The following is an 18,108-nucleotide window of genomic DNA, read 5'->3' as shown; positions in this document are numbered from 1 at the left end:
ACTAGAGGGAGTGTAACGGACCAACGGCCCCAGCTGCTGAGCTCCGAAATCCACTGCTGGATTTGCACAGAGTCCACACTTCCCACTGGCTGCTCTCAGCCTACACGTGAGCACCGCAGGGATATTAAGGCAGACTGTACCTAGGACACATGGGACTCCTCTGGTGACCAATTTGGGGCCTAGTCTTGCCTGGCCTAAGTTGGATATTCAATAGTTATCTTTGGGGAAACTAAACCATTATTATTATTGAGTTGTCAAAGCCCAGGTTGCTTCATAAATATCAGCAACTGACTAAGTGTGAAACTTAGTTTTAAAATCATTTTCAGGGGCACCTGGGTGGCTCAGGTCATGATTCCTGAGTTCGAACCCCACAACAGGCTCTCTGCTTCAGATGCTCTGTCTCCCTCTCTCTGTGCCCCTCCCCCACTCATGCTATATCTCTCTCTCTCTCAAAAATAAACATTAAAATTTTTAAAGAAATAAAATTATTTTCAGCTTTCCAATGTTATTCTAGGAAGCTAAAGTACAACAAATGGGTTAGAAAACTACAAAGAGATTTTTGTTCCTTGGAAATATAACCTCTGATATCAGAGGTATCTAAAAATTAAATGGACTGCTCCAATCCCCTCAATTACTCTTTGATAATACTAACATCTCCATTTCACAGGACAGGAAACACTTAGCTTGGAGAAGCCAAGTTTTCAGGGTTAAACAATTTCAGGAGCAGGAGCCAATATTCCAACCTCAAATTTGCTCACCCCTTTTTCCCCCCACAATTACCATACAGTCAGAAGACATATCTGCTATGAAAAGATCCCGAATGCTTGCCTCAGTCACCAAGGGATGGTCAAACTGTGTGGTATATAAAAACACTTCCAGTGCTAAACTTTGATGAATTTTATGAGAAAATTCACTTGACGATGTCAGAGCGGTTTTATTTCATATAAGCAACATTTCTTTTTCATACACTGTGGAACAAGGAAATGTATAAATACAGCCAACTTAAAATTCTTAATTCAGATTACAGTTACCAAAGTGCTCAGGTAAGACTATGTTGTTTCTAAATACAGCAATGGAAATTAACATTATGAATTAGGTATCTGTTCTAATAATCAAAAATGATGATATATAAATCCTAGACACTAAATATTAAATCAGTACAGTGTAATGCTTTGAGCAAGTAAAATATTAGAAAGATACGTCTATGAAATATGTACTAATATCAGGCTTAGGAATTTTTAAGCAAAATACTATTAAGCAAGATCACAAAACCAGAGGTAGAAATCCAGTTAATTTTACCCAAATCTTATACTGAACAGACCAACAAGGCACATGTATCAGCCCAGCATCTAGAGAACTTCAAACAGCACCACCCCCACTTAGTTCAAATGTTAATGTGGTTGAAGTCAAGTCAGGGCACTATTTGGAATCAAAATAGTAAAATACCTTTAAAGCAAAGTTCCATTTACAAATTTGAAGCCATCAAATTCCACTAATGACTCTGGTCCCCATCACTCTCAAGCCCTAAAAGAATGTTCCTCTAATCACTAATCCTCTTTCTCAATCTCACACTCACATGGCTAGGTATTTTTTTCCATTATGCTCTCCACCTTCCCACACCCCCTTAATATACTTCCTAACATTTTCCACCATATCTTCTTGATCTCCCCTTTTTTTTTTTAAATAAACAAACTTCCTTATTCCTAGCATGGACATTGTGCTGTATCCACATCCTTTTCTCCTTGAGGACCTGACTCACATGAAGTCCCTGAAGACATACCCATATCATCAAATCCAGAACAGATGCTCAACATAATCCTATTTCCCCTCTGTGGCTTTCATATAACTACTTTTCCTTTTTTAACTTATACAAGGAAATCTTTTTTCAATTAAGTTCCTTTCACCAAGCTATATCACCCTGAATACTAGGACACATCAGCTTTCAGGTCATTTCCTTAAAATTCATTTATTTTCATTCCAAGGTCTCACCATAATCAATATCCATAATCAATACCCACACATTGCAATCAATATCTTATTGATCCAGAGAATTCATAGCCTCCAGTCCCACTCTCACGTCAGTAACCAACTTCCAAACTGGATCCTACCGGCCCAGCTGAACGCCTCTACCACTGGAGTCTTAAACCTTGAAATTCTACTTCTCACTTAGTTTCCCATCTTTCGTGCAACCTTAAAAATGTCATTTCCATCAATACTGTTCTGGAATCTCCTTGAAATATTCACTCCCTTGACGCTGACATCTTCTCTCAAATTATTAGACCTTTTTTAACCTCAATTTCTTCTCTGTTCAGTTGCCATGTTCATTCAAATCCCAGTTCTGCTATTTATTGGTAAGATACCTTGGGAAAATTACTGGATCCTCATTTTTTTTTAATGGAAATAATATTTATATCTCATAGGAAAGAAGGGAATAAATATGGTAACATATATAAGATACTAAGTATAATTCCTAGTACATTATAAGTACTCGATAAATATTAATATACCCTATAACACTTTATTTAGGTCGTTCACACCTTTGTCTTCCGGCAACAAGGACCTTGAAAACTCCAAACTTGGAATGGGCCCTGCAATTAGAGTAGACCCTGCAATGACTGAGTAGAACTGGAAAAAAATGGATTAACCGTATAGACCGATGCCACTACACATTCCAATTTCAGCAAGATCTTTAATGCCTCTCCAGTAAGCTTTTCTCACACCTGTTGGTATTTTCCTCTCCTTTCCACTATAGTTCTATACATCCTCCCCTCTCCTTAAGTTCCCCAGCCACCTCCAGTCATCACCTGTGGCCCATCCATTTTTCTCCATCAGAGAAAAAGAAAGCCCTCAGACCAGGCATGAAATCTCACAAAGTCTTGTTCTTTGCTGGACACAAAACCTGCCCTTCTTGGTCACCAAACAGACCCTCACCTGATAGGTGATGATTTCTTCTTGACCTCTGAGAGTTTCGCCATATGATCGAACCCCCGCTCTAGTGTCCTGTAATGCCACTTCTTCCTTTGCACTATATGCTCTAACACTGAATTAATTTCAGTTTCCAGTTCATTCCCATACTATTTCACACCTTTGTGCCTTTACTGCCTTAGTTGGTGTCAGTGCCCATAGATGAACCTTCTCGCTTTTGTTACGCAAGCTCCTATTTATTCCTCAAGACCCAATTTAAGAGTCCCTTCTCTGTGAGGGTAGTGTACAGGAAAGACATGAAAGAGAGGATAATGAGAAGTATTGGCAGGATTAAAAAAAGAAAAAACCCTCCCAGAAAAGGTGATAATAAGAAAGCCTCACAATATCTAGAGCTGATAGATGATAATGAGTTTCAATTATGATATTGGGTTTCTTGCTTAACTTCTATCTTTCACGTACATTTACACTTATTTCATGAAAAGCATTTCAATTGCTCCCTGACAGCTAAGAAATAGAGTCTTAAACCTTTCAAATTTGCAGATAATTACAAAAATATCTCCAACTGTCAGAAAATTACCAGCTTTCCATCTGTTTATGAAGTGAGTTGAAAAGGGGAGGGCGGAAAAAGAAGTCAAGCTACAACACACGTTTGTTGGAGAGAAAATCAACATCAAATAAACAGAGACATTGATTTCGATTTTTCTGTAATTTTCACAAATTCCTTGAATACCAGTTAGTTATAATATCATTATAATACAGCCCAAAGGTAACTTCTGAAACTGAAATTTAGGATTTTATAACCTTGAACTGCAATAAAAACAGCGTAGGTTGCTATTAACATCTGCCAATGTTTCACATTGCTTTGCTTTGCATTTATTTTTGGTTGTTTAATTGTTTTATTTGGGCCATCTAGCTTTATTAAGTTCTATACGACATAAATTCTCTCTTTACCACTGTTTAGATTTTATGCCACGTTAGCAATAGATGAGGCCCAATATTCAAATTTATCAAAAACTCCCTCAATATTTTAATACAAAACCTTCCACATGCTCAGAGTTGCAGCAGGATAGATACGACTCTTTAAAGGTCAGTGCAAGAATCACCTCCATGGATATTTATGCTTTTTTTGTGAACAGATGTAGGTCATTGCTGAGATAGTTTCAAAGTCACCTTCCAAAGCTGGAATACAGATTTGACATTTGGTAAATTTTCAAAGCCATTATACAACACAATTTTCTTCAATTCACCAAAATTCCCTTTGTGCTGTGGAAAGGCTGTTGTAAGACCAGTTTTCAAACTGTTCAGCTTGATTACACTGGTGTGGTACAACTTATCTAAAGCTATTTTAAGCATCTTCTTGGGTTACAGTAAGCTATATTGTAAATCTAATTACACTTACCCACAGGAAAGCAAGTACATGAGAATCCTGCTCTGTAATCCACTAAATAAAAGGCTTTATATTTTTCTTCATAGCCTTTATCAAAATAGTTGTTACACAGTTTCTATTATATATTTCTAATGCCATTCTCTTTCACTATAGCTTGTGGATATGTTGTACACGTAGCACCTAGTATGGTGCCCAGAGGACCAACCAAGAAATGTTTGATGAGTGAATAAATGAATGAATGATGACCGGAAGAGATAACTACATTTGTATACATTTATGCTTGTCACTCTAAACTCATGCTGAAAATGTATACGTATTTCAGAGATTTGGTGGCACATAGAATAGCATACTATAACAAAACACAGATTTTCAATTCAAATGGAATGAATTTAATACCAGATCTGGTACTTAATAGCTGTGTGATCAAAGGCAAGCAGGCTGAACTCTATAACCCCCTCTCTGTTTTGCATTGGAGTAAGTATTAAACAACTGTAAAATATGAACAACTGCACTAAAGTATTAAAATTAATGCAATGCATACAAAAGTATGCAGTTCAGTCCGTGGCACAGAGCAAGGTTTTCATGTGGTAGGTAATACTACTTATTAATATTTCATATAGCTTGTAAGTGAATTATATATATATAAGTATATAAATATATATTAATTATATATTATTATATATTATAATATGTTTATTATTATATGTTAATATATATTTATATATTAATATATATTTATATATATATAATGTTATCCAAGAGCTTTTTAAAATTGACAAAATCAATCTATTTTGAGGATACATTCGCAGTGATAATTCATCAATAATTTATGGCATTAAACAGAAATTTCCAGCGCCTTTATGCCTATATTCCCAATTATTAGAAGCTGTTTAAGTAAGCTGCTTTCAATTAAATTTCATCATTTGTTATTCTGTACACTACTTCCAAATCCTTCCTAAGCATTTGGAATCTATCTCAGTTGGTCCCCATAACTACAATCTTAATTCATGGTTAGTTCAATTCTGTGGTCTACATTGCATGCTCTTTCTCAATCAACTTTTATTTCATTATTGCCCCTATATTTCATAATTCCAACCACTATCACAATGGAAAAAGCAAATCTTCCCTAGATTGTGTTCTGGACTATACCTGCTTTCGGGCTCTTTCCTCTGCATGAAGAATCGGATCCAGTCTAAAATCCTAACATTTATTTATTCATTCATGGGCATATACTAAGTACCATCCATGCTCTGGTCTGAATGTTTGTGCTCCCCAAATTCATATGTTGAAAACCTAATGTCTAAGTTAATGGTATTAGATGTGGTCTTTTAGAGGTGATCAGAAACGGGATTCCTGCCTTAAAAGAAGCTGTAGAGAACTATCTTTTCTTTTCCACCATCTGAGAATATGACACGAAATCCACCACCCAGAAAAGATCTTCATCTGACCACGCTGGCACCCTGACCTCAGACTTTCAGCCTCCAGAATTGTTAGAAGTAAATTTCTGTTGTTTAGAAGCTTCCCAGTGTGTGGAATTTTGGTATAGCAGCAGAAACAGACTAGCCTAATCTATATGCCAGATACCATGCTAGAATACAGAGTTACAAAGATGAACACAGTAAGGTGTCTGGTATCAAAGAGCTCAAATCTAATTAGGGAATGCAAACTTAGAAACAGGTGTGAAAAATGTGGCAAGTGAAATAATTATGTGCATGGCTTTCTGAAAACAGAGAAGGGATATCTAACCAGCCTGGAGTAAGTGAGGAACCGGGACAGAATCCTAGAAAGCAATGGTTCTTATAAAGAGGAAACAGCAGGCTTAAAAGGACAAGGGGAGGGGCATTCCAGGCCTGAGGGCCAGTATGAAGCATTGAAACCATAGATGGTCTGTTCACTAACACAGCAAATTTACTTTGAAGCTCTTTTGTTACGTCAATTCACAAAGATGTCTCCAGCATAAATTAGGAAAGGGTTTGTTCTAGATTTTGTTTAAGATGAATTAACATTACAATCCTTTCTAATCTGTAAATTCAAACATTTTTCTCTTACCACCGTATAAAGCAATATTAGGAAGCATCTGTTTTGTTATATTTTATTCAGTGTTTCAGGTCACACAGATACAGTCACGATATTCCAAAATGGTGGAATATTAGCATTACTGTACATTTTTCCCACCAAACACAAGTTCTAAACTGACTAATCTTATTAGTGAGATCTAGGAAAGACCACAATGGCGCTCTATAAAGAGAAACTGACACACACTGACAGGTACAACTGGTAACAATAAGGGTTCAATAAGCCCTTGGTTATAGAAAAGCATGGGAATGAGCTCCCTCTTGACAAATGGAGAGCATAAGAACCAGTGATACCCAATATTGTTTAGTGATTGTCTCCAAGTCAGAAATACACACACTAAAATGACTCCCTTGAATGTAAAAGTAGAAACATTATGAAGACATTTGGGAAAAAACAAGACTGACTTAATTTCCATTCTGATACATGTATAATAATAACCCTAGAAACTACTGCACAATTGTAAAATAAATTGGGACCCATCAAAAAAGAAATGTATTTATTTTTTAATGTTTATTTATTTTTGAGAGACAGAGAGAAAGAGAGAGAGAGAGAGAGAGAGAGAGGAGGAGGAGGAGGGGCAGATAGAGAGGGAGACACAGAATCTGAAGCAGGCTCCAGGCTCGGAGCTGTCAGCACAGATCCTGACGAGGGGCTGGAACTCACCAACTGCGAGATCATGACCTGAGCTGAAGTCGGACACTAAACTGACTAAGCCACCCAGGTGCCCCAGAAATGTATTTATTAATACAACAATTAGCGTTATGTCCCATCAGAGCAAAGTCTTCATTTTTTCATCACACTTTTCCATCTCAATAAAAGTTCTAAAAAATATTTGTAAATGAATGAATAAATGAATGCATGCTATGTATAAAACTAAACTCAGGAGAATTTGGTGGCAAACGAATGAATACACAGTGTCTTCACCATAGTAGGGGATACAAACAGACAAATTAAAAGAATGGCTTTATATGAAGTAAAGTAAAAAAGAATCTGAGGAATACTGGGTGGGAGAAATGTCTCCTTCAGCTAGTTGATTAGGGAAGGCTTCTGTGATGGGAAAGGTGGGGGTAGGATACAATATTTACCTAGGTAAATACTTTGTATGTTTCACATAGCTCTCATCACAGGGTATCCTGGCAGCTATCATACCTCCAATTTATAGACAGAGAAATTTAAGCTTACAGAATTTACGTAAGATTGTTTCAACTGATATGTATGTTAATGTGTAAATATACATATACATGAACTAAAAAAGAAAAGAATTTCTATGTAAATGCTGCCCTCAATGTTTTGTGCAACTAGAAACTATGTTAGACTTCTCAGTTTGCCCATCCAAGTCATTTTTCATACATGCAACTCCTCTCAAAAAACTGGCACTCCATTAGTTTAAAGGTTCCTGAGAGAACTCTGACTAACCACCAAAATATGCCATTTTAAAATTTAAAAATTTTTGGAAAAGACATTTAGACTATTAAGCTTCTTATTAGATTGTCAAGATGAAAGGTGTATGTTTTCAGTTGTTAATAGACGGCAGTACTTGTTTCTAGTAAGGCCACCAGTGACTTTCATTATATGTGTCAGTCAAATGGTAAAAAAGAAACATACCATTGAAAAAAAAAAAAAAGCCTACACAATTGCAAACACTTGGCATGGTAAGTACTTTCAGTAGCCAAGAGTGACATGGATCCTTCTGCTATCTGGGTAGATAAAATCCAAGATTATTTTAGAGAAAGCACTATTTTTTTTTCAGAATCTCAGCCATTTAATTTCTTGTAGCAAACAAAAATAACGATCACAATGTTTAGAAAACTAAAATTCTGATGTATTTTTTTCTGTCAGAATGCAGACTTCAAGTTAACGTAAGATTTCATTTCAAATGACAAAAAGGGACATTCACCAAAATTCATTATTGAATGTATGATTTGAAAACACAGAATTACCCCCAAAAGTTAAATATTAAAAACAAGTAATAGGGGCGCCTGGGTGGTTCAGTCGGTTAAACGTCCGACTTCAGCTCAGGTCACGATCTCGCGGTCCGTGGGTTCAAGCCCCGCAGTCCGTGGGTTCAAGCCCCGCGTCGGGCTCTGGGCTGATGGCTCAGAGCCTGGAGCCTGCTTCCGATTCTGTCTCCCTCTCTCTCTGCCCCTCCCCCGTTCATGCTCTGTCTCTTTCTGTCTCAAAAATAAATAAACGTTAAAAAAAAATACTTTAAAAAAAAACAAGTAATAAATCACAAATGTCATTTTGGTCTACTTATTCATAAGCCAATGCCTCCTATGTTTCTAGTAATATTCCTGGGTTTCCTAACAACCACTTAAATCTGGCACAAGGCTAAAATACAGGTCAACAGGCTGTTGATGTTGCTCTAACTAGAGATGTGAATTGTAAGCCCATGAGGAGAATGATCCAGTGGAAATCACTACCATCCCTTATTGGCAAGACTGCCTTTTGCTACATCATTTTGGCTATACAGCATGGCTTCAACTCCCTCACTATCACAAAGAGTTTTGTGGTGTACTTTTAGGTTGTTTCATGTTTGTTTTATCATTTATAAATAGTAATATCTATAAAAACAATATAAGAAAAGAAAAAAGATAGTGGCACAACAACCCTGTTTTGTGTCATACAAAAATTGATGGAGCAAACTAAAAACTTATTTTCAGAACAGGGAATGATAAAACCCAAAGAATGATTGTAACAATTACAAGACTGTTATGAAAAATTAGCTTTCAAAACTCCTGAATCAAGTCTTGGAATTGCCAAGAGCCTTTGGAAAATAAGGGGCTCCTGGGTGACTCAGTTGGTTATACAGCCAATTCTTGATCTCGGCTTGGGTCATGATCCCACAGTTCATGATATCGAGCCCTGCATCGGGCTCTGTGCTGACATCACGGAGCCTGCTTGGGATTCTCTCTCCCTCTCTCTCTGTCTCTGCCTATCTTGTGTGCACTGACTCTCTCATTCTCAAAAATAAATATATAAACATTTTTTTTAAAAAAAAGAATCTTTGGAAAATAAAATCAACATTGTTTTTTTAAAGGCTTTAACGTGAAAGTCTATGAGCAAAAGGATTATTAAGTTTGCTCAGGTGTGTATTACTGAATTGATACTTTCAAATGATAGACAAAAACTTGATAGAATTGCAAGTTATTAAATCAGTATTTGATGCTCATATAAGAATTAATCATTCTAACTCAAATAATATCAACAACCACAGTACAATTATTAATAAAAAAGGTATACAAATATATAGTAACCCATCAGAACACATGAAAATACCTACACTGTCTCTTAAATTGATATTCATATAACTTGTATTCTGTTCCCTGTGTTAATTATTAGCAAACAACTATCAGAGATTCTAATCTACTTTTTTTTAGAAGTCTGTAAAACTTTTTTTTTACCTAAAAAATTATCATGGCAGAGAGTTTGGTGTTTATACTTGATGGACTAAAGACTTAGTAAATATTTAATTCTAAGATATTCAAGAATTACTTACAGACCATTTAAGAATTAAGAGTGAGGATCTGTTTTTTTTTCTTCAGGCAACTATTAATGAACTATGTGAATTTGGAAATTTTAGTTAACCCCTGAATACCAATGTTTCTTCATTGTTTTTTAAATATTTTTTAAAGTTTATATATTTATTTTGAGAGACAAAGAGTGCAAATGGAGGAGAAGCAGAGAGAAAGGGAGAGAGAGAAAGAGAGAGAGAGAATCCCAAGCAGGTTCCATGCTGTCAGAGTAGAGCCTGAGGCAGGGCTCGAACTCACAAACGGTTGAGCCAAAATCAAGAGCCAGACACTTGAATGACTGAGCCACCCAGGCACCCCTTTATGTTTCTTCATTTTTAAACTGGGAATACCTCATAGGTCATTGAAAGAATAAATGATCTGCTACTTGCAGATAGCTTAGTACCTGTATGACACACAGCATTATACATTTTTTTTTCAGAAAACAGTTATTAACCCAGTGGAATGGACAACAGAAAAGAGAATGTTGCTAGAACCTTTATTTTAAAAATTCTTCCTCCAGCTAGAATTCTGCAAAATAAGAAACACAAGATTGGAAAATAATGGCAACTTTAAAAAGGCAATGACCATGCCAGTAGGATACATTTCTATTTACAGAAAGAGGAAGGAGAAAACAAAGAGAATGCTAAGGAGAAGGAAAGCCACAGAACATAAAGAGTTGAAAATGGCAAGTCATGATAAAATGTCAGACTATTATTATATGCTAACTATTTAGGGAAAAAGATCCTTTTGGCCCCAAATGTTTTCTGTTAGTCCTTTAAGCCCTAGCCATGTAAGCAGAATACTTTAGATTTGAGATTAAGATTTTATGGTATACTAAATTTATGTACCTTGGAAAATTTTAAATATATGTGACGGCTTTCTTCCAGTGTGCATATAAAAAGAATACAGCGTGACTGCTTCTTTCCTAAGGGCAATCTGAGGTTGAAACAAAGGCAACTTTTCTACTAAACCACAAAAGACTAGATTTACAATTGAATAGTGTGACTTGGTTGATAGTTTCTTCTTTAATACTCAAAGGGTTGAAGCTTACAATTCTTAACCATTAGTAGGGTTTCCATTTTCTCTACAAAGAAATGCACAAAGAGGTCAGTGGTATTTGACTGGTATGGACCCATATTGAAAAAAGGAACAGAGGGGCGCCTGGGTGGCTCAGTCGGTTAAGTGTCCGACTTCGGCTCAGGTCATGATCTCACGGTTTGTGAGTTCGAGCCCCGTTTTGGACTCTGTGCTGACAGCTCGGAGCCTGGAGCCTGCTTCTGTTCTGTGTCTCCTTCTCTCTCTGTCCCTCCCCAACTTGTGCTCTGTCTCTCTATGTCTCTCAAAAAATAAATAAATGTAAAAAAATTTAAAAAAAGAAAATAGGAACAGAATTTTGTAAATTATTTGAAATCCGGAACTATTTTCTCATAATCTACAAAGTATCCGAAAAATAGTAAGCCCATGTGCTCAGAGAATACAATTTAGATTAACACATCGTGTCTGGTGCTACATGAACACTGAAATCTCTGGTCTTAAATTCATGTAATCAAACTCATAATATATCTCCTTAAGTATGGATTACTTGTCTAATTAATTAAACAAAGAGACCACCGGACTGAGGTGGCTGCGATGCCATGGTGGCCTACATAAACCTACTGAAATCTCAGCCTGTAGATGCCTCAAGGTTGCAAAATGAAAACGCTACAGGCAACCAATCACAAAGAGCCAACTAGTCATTAAGCTGCAGCCAGTCAATAATTTCCTTACTTTGCTTCCACCTTTTCTCTCTAAAAGTCTCCCCCACGCTCCTGTCGGAGGGGCAGTCTAAACACTTGCAGTTTGGCACTGCCCAATTTCAATATAGTTTTGCTCAAATAAACTCTGAAAATGTTTAATGTGCCTCAGTTCATCTTAACACATCTATTGTCTCCAGGTGATTTTGCCCACCATCCCATAATTCTATAGAGGTCGTAACTTAGAACACATACAGTTTTGATCATTTTATCTCATGAGTTCATGAAGCTTGAGCTCATTTATTTACACTGTGTAATATGGTTTTAATAGAAAATTAAGTAAATTAAAGCCTAAGAAGAAGAAAACTCGCATTCAATATACTCTACACAATTGTTTCAAAGTTAAGTGCTATTTAATTGAGATTTGTGAAATAATTGTTTAATTATTTAAATCTGTACTGAAAACATAAATACTTCTAAGTTTGCATTTAAGGTGGATCTTTGTGAGTAATACTGATTTCTAGCATCTCATTATTAATATATATGTCAAATAAAACTGTAACAGGGGTATTTGAGTGTTAAAGAGTTTCTAAATACAATATATAGGGTCCCTACCTTGTAAAACAGGAACATGGTAATAAACCACTTTGGAAACCCACCATTTAAGCTTAAACAAATGACTTAAACGGGAAATATAAAGGATTTTCTCAGGGAAATACTTTTCCTCATAGACAGATGAATCAAGTCACAAACATTCCTTCTACCATCTTCGGATTACACAAATCTTGCCAAATTGGAATCCATCTAAAGTATAGGTAGGTTTCAGGAAATTATAAAACCAACTCCCTCGAAGCCCTTCATGAAATTTGCTATTGGATACCTGACACTTGGATTTTCAGACTGTAAAATGACTGCTAAAAATTCATGAATTTATTTGTAGATTATTAGGTCAAAAAATGGCATGCAAATAATTAATTAGCAAAAGACATTTTAATATCCTCTAAATGGTAAAAGTGTTAGAATGTGCTCTCTGAGTTTATTGCATTGCATGATTTGTAACATGTTCTACCATAAGCTCAATTTGTATATAAAACTAAGGAATTTGTTTCAGCAGGATTGCCAATGGAAAGAGAATTGAGGAAATAAGTCACAAAGGCAATGTTAATAAGGGGCAGAAATTCAAGCTCTGATAGTACATTTTGTACCTGGATATAGCAGAGAACTTTCCAATTAGGGCCAACAAGTAGAAAGCTGATAACTCCAAGCTGAGATTTATAGGGAAAGGTCAGCAGCATGTAATGAGAATTTGGAGCACATACATCCAGCTGTAACACCTTTAGTATAAGTATAGTTTCTAATGGCAAAAGCTAATGGTTCCATGACAATAATAAATAATGGTGAGACAATATTCTAGCCTCAGGCTTCAGAAAAAGAACTCTGGTGGCACTATACAATTTTCACTAACACTAGCTATAGAAATAGTTCTAACGGGGTAGTTTCATTCTCCTCAGTGCATCAGCTGCACTAGAATACAGAAAACACAATAGGCAAAGCACAATCTTTCGAGTGAAGTCCATCCTTTCCTCAACGGAATTTATTGCTAAGAACAGTCCCTACAGAAAGAAAGCAAGGAAAGAAAAAGGCAGGAAGAGAGGAAGGAAGGACGGTGGAAGGGAGGAAGACATTAGTGCCCCATCACTCACCATATATCATTCAGAACAAAAATGTAAAAATAAATACCACTTAAATGCCTTGGAATTCACTTAAATGCCTGAGATGACCTACCAGAGTCATCTCAGAGCACTCACAATGCACACAAAATGTACAGGGCCACCTGGAATTGCGGCTGCACAGTCTGCAAGGCCATCTACAAGCAGCTCTGAAGTAGTATTTAAGTAACATGGACTCCAGAGTTGACAGATCTGAAATCAAGAGGTCTTAACCATGTGACTATGGGCAAGTTAATGAACCTAGCTAAGTTCAGTTTCCAAACCCATTAAATAAGGAACATGCTACTAACCACCACTAAGGGTTACTGAGAAATAAATGCAAATAGAACACACAGGACACTGCCTGGCAGAAGTCAGTGAGCTGTGAAACTCACTTGTTTAATTCGCTATTTTTATTAACATGTACCAACTTTCGTAGGAAGTGATGCAAAAAGATATGAAGCAACGTGCTACTTGGCACATTACTGGATGTGAGACACATGGAATCTTAGGAACCACACTCCACTGCTCAGCATTAAGTAACCGTGTCACTCCTAGTTAACCCTTCCCGTGAAAATGGACAGCATACACCGTGATGTGCTTTGTGACCTTGCACTAACTGATCTGATTAGCAGCCTGCTGGGGGCTGATGGATCTGTAGCCTTGTTGGCAGTCACACTGTACAAACTGCAACCGCCCAGCTGCCACCGATTCCCCAATCCAAGAAAATAGAGTAGGGAAGAGCGGAATCGACAATAACAAATATAAATACCATAATGAAGTATTAACCAAGAAGACTGTCAAATTTTGTAGAAAGAAAATAAGTGCACGTTGTGGATTTCTTGAGCCTATGTACAAGGACCAGGAAAAAGTACCTGGAAATCTTGTCATCTCCACCCCAAGATTAACAGCAGAATTATTATTCTTCCACACGGCCAAGGCCTAGAATTCAGGTATATCATTAATGGCAGGATGGATTCCTCACGTTTAGGTAACCTGAAGGTTACAAACCTGTCTGTTCCTAACTTCAGTGTCCACCAGCCCATTAATCACAGCAGTCTCTTTCCATAGCTCACTCTGAAAACCCTTGCACTGCCCAAAATACACCTGTACTGCTCCCCTGAGTACCAAGTGTGTTTCAGGCACTCATAAGCTGCCCAAAATACACCTGTTTTTAGTTGCTACATTGAGTACAAAAAAGGTCACACTGCTGGCAGCTCTTCTGGACATTTTACAACTGAAAAAGAAATATGCTGAATTATTCCAGATAGATCGCAATGGTGCTTAACCGGGGGTGATTTTGTTTCCCACGGGACATTCGGCATTGTTTGGAGACATATTTGGCCATTGCAGTTGGGAAGGCTGCTAGGGGATGGAATCTGTGACAAACTATGGTGAGTCAAGGGAGGTGCCTAGGACTTAACACTTAAGAACACACTCACTCATTCTTAGGGTCATACAAGTGCAAGATTAAACAACATGCCCATGATAAGGGGTGCCTCCTTAAATATTGTAGCCTGGCTGCCTCCCAGGCCTCATTAGTAAACAGCACCCATAAAAGGAATTATCTAGTCCAGGATATCAATAGTGCTAAGGTTGAGAAACCCAGATTGGTTTAAAGAATCTAAAGAAAATCAGGGTTGGAAAAATGATTCCCTGTCTTTTTTAATTAAAGTTACAAATGTATTTATTTATTTACTTTTTTTAATGTTTATTTATGTTTGAGAGAAAGGATAGACAGAGAGTGAGTGGGGGAGAGGCAGACAGAGAGGGCAACACAGAACCCAAAGCAGGCTCCAGGCTCCGAGCTGTAAGCACAAAGCCCGACGTGGGGCTCGAACCCACAAACCGTGAAATCATGACCTGAGCCGAAGTCAGACACTTAACCGACTGAGCCACCCAGGCACCCCTAAAGTTACAAATTTAAAATCACACTTTGTTAAATGTGCCTAAAAGTGAAATAATCCCGAATTCTAGCATTATCTTCCATCCACTTTACTCCCATTCACATCTGCAATGAAGTTAAATCAATTCGACCCTTTCCTTCCTGGCTCTTGTGTCCAGGCCCTAGGCTTTCCATCTGCTGCTTTCACTCACCCAAACTGCCTTTAACTCCCGGATGTCAACATACCTTTGCTGTCAAAATGTGACCCCTCCCTTTTCAAATGTATTTCTCTCTCCCTCTTATATTGCACTGCAGTCACTTATTTGCTCACCCCACACAAACATGCATACAAATGCACACATAGTAATTTAACCTCCTTATGGGCACAGGACAGGTTTTCTTTATATTTATTTTCCCAACTGCCTCTATGTAGAACAGTACTTTGAACATGGAAAGCACTCAATGTATGTTTTAAACTGACCAATGAGGCAGGTAAAAAAAATAATACATAACAGACACCATGAACCATAATATTTCCTGGCCTTGTTGAATCCGGTACCAAATCTCTTTTCTTGCAGATGTCTCCACCTATTTCAAGTTTGATCTTCCAGAATTTTTAAGGCTTGTTTTCAGCAGGTAACTGACTTGACATTTTGCTACAAACAAATGCCCAGAATCTTTCCTCCCCAAAGGCCTATTCTAGCAGAAGCAGAACTTTGCCTTTGTTTGAGCTCTGAGTCCAAATTCAGTAAGAAAATAAACTCAACTACTAATAACAGTAGAAGGAATAGCTTTGTAGTTTGTCAAACTCCTCAGGAAGCCAAATTGATGCCATTTGAAAGCACATTCCAACAATCCCTACTCACCTTGACCTATTCTGAAACATTTCTAATTTTGACTTTTAATAAAAAATATGCTATGACTGCCTAAGTGATTAATACGTAACTATAAACACCTCCTATTGAAAAAGAATATAATATAGAATACAACACAATACAAATCTTTTGGCTATTTATTCTTGAAACAAATGTAATATATGTTTCTAAATATATGATTTGACAGAAAGGAAACTGATGGCCTTTCCCCTGTGGATACCATGAAACCACTGATTTTAATAATTTCATCACCTTGTTTTAAAATATTTATTTTTTTATTTTGAAAGACAGAGTGTGTGAGCAGGGAGAGGCAGAGAGAGAGAACCCCAACCAGGCTCCTCACCCTCAGCACAGAGCCCATGCCAGGCTCCATCCCACAAACCTTGACATCACGACCTGAGCCAAAACCAAGAATCACACATTCCACTGACAGCCACCCAGGCTCCCCAAGTCTTTTCATCTTCGTATCTGGGAATTGGCGTAACCTTTAAGTAGCACTGGGAAAGATTAAATTCTGATCTTACAAGTTTATTATGAAATAGATAGTGTGAAAAAAAAAAACTCTACTAAAGATTAAATGCCTATATATTCCATTGACATGATCATTTCCAAAATGTGAGGTCACAGAACTACTATCTTAGATTTTCTCACAGTGTTACCTGACTCTGTGCTACGTAAAAATCATTTTAATTGTTTATCCATGGAAAAGACAGCTGACTTGTTTTGAACACCCACTATGAGCCAAGTAATTTCCATGGGTGTCTCATTCAATTTCCATATGTTCCATGTTGGTTGCAACATCCAGTGTTGCTAGGAGAGGTTTCACCACCTACCTTTTGCAGATGAGGAAACAGCCTCAAGGAGGTTTAGCAAGTTGCCAATTTTCATACCACTGGTAAACAGTGCTTCTAAAGCATGAACGTCCAATCATGTCAAACTACTGCTATCCAGAAAATGTTCTGGCTTACATTTTCACTACGAAGGGCAGAAAATCTGCTCATATTTTAAGAGTGCTCCACTAGTGAATCAATACATGCAACTTGATGTTAAGCTATAATAATATTCAAGGTTAAGCAAGGACTGAGCTTCCCAAGAGGAAATGCACCACATCAAGATAAGTGACAAAAGGAAGCTACCATTCTTCTGGGCTTTCGGTGGAGCATACAGAGAAGCAAGGGAAAATCGGAAAGGATCACAATTCACACAGTGTCAATTCAGTTCACACTTCTTTGTTCCTTGCTTCAACAACTTGATTTGGACCTACTGTGTATAAGGCACCTTAGTGCCTCCTATACAGCGTAAAAGAAGTAAACGGTTTTCTTCAAAAAGTTTACAGGAAATTCATAGAAATTTACAAAGCAAAATATACAATGAGTTCTAAATATTATTCGATTGCTGAGTGTTATGAAAATTCAAAAGGGGAAACAGATTATTCTGATTGGGGTCATGAGGATACACATTATTCAAAAGGATGGAATTTGAGCTGCCCTTGAAGGACAGGCTTAGTATCAATAGGTACAGATTGTAAAAGAAAATACACTAAGTTGAGAAATCAAAAGTCTGGATACAGAAAGTTGTATAACATATTTGGGAAATGACAATAAAATGTGAAGTTTAAGAAACTACGTAGGCACACATTCTGAAATCTTTTGTAGAGGAGGATTTTTAAAACAATGACTTATAAGGATCATCAACCACTTCCATTTAAAAGTTGTTCATAAAACAGAGGCATCTGGGGGCACCTGAGTAGCTCAGTCAGTTGAACATGCCACTCTTGATTTCCGCTCAGGTCATGATCTCATGGTTCATGAGTTCAAGCCCTACATTGGGCTCTGCACTGGCAAATGTGGAGCCTAGTTGGGATTCCCTGTCTCCCTTTCTCTCCGCCCCTCCCCAACTCGTTCGTTCTCTCTCTCTCTCTCTCTCAAAACAAGTAAATAAAAATTAAAAAAACAAAAAACAAAATCAGAGGCACCTGGCTGGCTCAGTTGGAAGAGCATGTG

General features: G+C 37.2%; 1 protein-coding gene across 1 annotated transcript in view; it reads right to left on the bottom strand.

Annotated features, from left to right (window-relative positions):
• Nucleotides 1–18,108, bottom strand: part of SLC16A7 (solute carrier family 16 member 7) — a 186,568-nt gene that overhangs the window by 139,365 nt on the left and 29,095 nt on the right. The window lies entirely within an intron of this gene.

This window comes from Panthera leo, chromosome B4 (genome assembly GCF_018350215.1).
Source record: "Panthera leo isolate Ple1 chromosome B4, P.leo_Ple1_pat1.1, whole genome shotgun sequence".
In the NCBI taxonomy this organism is placed as follows: Eukaryota; Metazoa; Chordata; class Mammalia; order Carnivora; family Felidae; genus Panthera; species Panthera leo.
This window is presented reverse-complemented; position numbering and strand designations above follow the sequence as displayed.